This window comes from Apium graveolens, chromosome 4 (genome assembly GCF_009905375.1).
Source record: "Apium graveolens cultivar Ventura chromosome 4, ASM990537v1, whole genome shotgun sequence".
NCBI lineage: Eukaryota > Viridiplantae > Streptophyta > Magnoliopsida > Apiales > Apiaceae > Apium > Apium graveolens.
In genome coordinates this window covers 37815845-37818506 of record NC_133650.1, presented here as the reverse complement: position 1 = coordinate 37818506, position 2662 = coordinate 37815845, and the positions used below count along the sequence as shown (strand labels likewise).

The following is a 2662-nucleotide window of genomic DNA, read 5'->3' as shown; positions in this document are numbered from 1 at the left end:
TCATAAAATGATTTTGATTAAGAAATGGTTTCTAATTGTTTTGTTACAAATAAAAGATGCCATCACCCTGAAAGTTTATCTCTTGTTATATGGTTGAATATTTCATTTCCATTATTATTTTATTTTGTTTATGTATATTATAGCACTTGTTGAGCATTTGGCTCACTACTTGCTTTCACCCTAATATTTTAGCTAGCAGATATGGTTAGATTCAAGCAGACAACACGTAAGACTTGTGATGTAGATTCATATGTTCGAGCTCAAGTAGATTAGTAATCATTTTGTATGAGGACTCGATATTGAAATCAGGTTGTAATAGTTAATAGTATTGGTTGTTCCAAACCCTAAACTGTAAGATCTTGGTTTCGGTGTATATATTTTGTTTGGTTAACTATTGTAATTATTCGTATAGTTTCTTTTGTTAAAGTTGGGGTGTGACAAGTCCACTTTCATCGTCAAAGCTTGAAGTTAAGCAGCTATAACAGTTGCTGTATCCACTTCCAAAATTTCTGCTACCTTGCCTTGCAACATTCTTTGCGTAGGACTATGGTATTCATTAGCTACCATTAGCTCAATCAACTCATAACCTTCATTATAGCTTTTGGCCCATAAGGCTCCACCAGACGTTGCATCGAGCATAGGTCTAGACTGAGCGCCCAAACCATTGTAGAAATAGTTTATAATCATCCAATCAGGCATGCCATAGTGAGGGCACTTCCTTAGCATCTCCTAGTATCGATCTCAAGCCTCACAGAGAGATTCTCCAGTTTGCTGTGCAAACTGAGTAAGAGCATTCCTGATTGCAGCAGTCTTCACCATAGGAAAGAATTTAGTGAGAAACTTTTGAGCTAGATCCTCCCATTTGGTGATAGACCCTGGTGGTAGGGAATGTAACCAACACTTTGCCTTATCCCTTAGAGAAAATGGGAAGAGTCGCAGCTTGATAGCATCTTCAGTCACCCCATTGAACTTAAAAGTGTCGTAGATCTCGATGAAATCCCTAATGTGCATGTTGGGATCTTCTGTAGGAGAACCCCCAAACTAAACTAAGTTTTGAATCATTGGAATCGTGCTCGACTTGATCACAAAGGTGTTAGCCGAGACGGTTGATCTGATGATGCTCGACTGAATATCATTGATCTTAGGCTGAGAATAGTCCATCAAAGCCTTAGGAATTTCTGCTTGATCTCCTATTACTACTAAAGATGGTTCCTCGACTTTCTCTTCTTCTTCTACTTTCTCTTCATCCTCAAAAACTTCCCTTCGAGTCATTACATCTTCTTCCTCGGCTTGATCCAGAGTTCTCTTACGAGCCCACGAACGCGTATGCATACACGCTCGCTAGAGTACCTGAAACACGACAAGGAAAAGAGTATGTAAGTAACAATGTCCGAGTTAATGAATTTTAACGATCACTGATGACAAACACATAAACTACAAGTTAACACCGAGTCCCTGACTGCGGTGCCAAAAACTTGTTAGACGCTAAGCACGCGCTAATAATTCATGCAAGTATACGTGATCGCAAGTAATATAAAATTATTTCTAGTTCGTTCTCACAGAGACTGGTTAAATTAACTATGTGATTTATGCACTTATGCGGCAATGATATGGCTATTATTCAATGCTAAGACAATAAAAATTTGGGTTTTGATTATACTACGATTAACTATTGAGAATTATACTAGAGAACATTAAATAAAGAGAGTAAAGAGAGTTGAATAATATATGACACAAACATGGGATTTTAACTTCATTAAGTACTTCATTCAATAGCCTTTTTGTTCTTAACCTTAGCATGTAATAGTGATGACACTAATCAGATAACACAAAACTGATTGTAAAACTCGAATTTTTGAGACTTTGTAAAAATGTTTAATGAATAGTAACCCTGACAGACGGGGGAAAACTTTTTACCCCACACTATGTTGTTCATGGGAAAATGAGTTTTGAAGTTGATATTATGATTATACGTACCAAATGAGTGTTTGTAAACGCCATTAGTTTTCGAAGAAAACGAACTTTGAAAAATGACCATATTTACAAATCATCGAGGATTACGGGAATCACAATATAATTACGAATTTAAAATCCTACGGGGTTATATCCAAGGATGATACTTCAAAACATAAAGAATAAATACGAAAGGATTTACCCCGCGAACCGTTTACGAGAAATTATTACGAAAATGTTTAAGCGACCGAACAAACACGTAAACGATTAAATCAACGTATCATACTAAATAACCATGGTAGAAAAGTAACCATGGTTACTTTATCAAATAATAAGCTAAGGTTATAGGAATGATCATCTAAGGCTAGAAAATAGTAAGCTAAAGACTAAACTACTAGCTTAGCTTCTAATCTAGTAAGGCTAGCAAGATTTGTCCAAGAATTTGCCGACATAAATCTATTTTAGGTTATATACTAGATAATATACAAGCATATATCACAAACATTATTCAAGAATCAATCAAGAAGCTCACAAAATCTCTCCCTCTCTCCAAAAACTCAATGCTGATTTTTAAGAACAACATGGAAAGAAAAATTCATATTTTATGATCTACTCATTAAAAAATCACCAAATGTTTAAAAAACCTCTTTCATATCATGGGTAAGTTACGCACCAAATTTCATGCCCATCCATGAAGTTCTCAATTTTA

The 2662-nt window shown here is 35.5% G+C and overlaps 1 non-coding gene across 1 annotated transcript; it reads left to right on the top strand.

The window, feature by feature from the left end:
- Positions 1–697: 697 nt before the first annotated feature.
- On the top strand, positions 698–804 carry LOC141723238 (small nucleolar RNA R71). Its single transcript, XR_012576223.1, has one exon. It is a non-coding gene; the product is annotated as a small nucleolar RNA R71 (small nucleolar RNA).
- Positions 805–2662: the final 1858 nt, after the last annotated feature.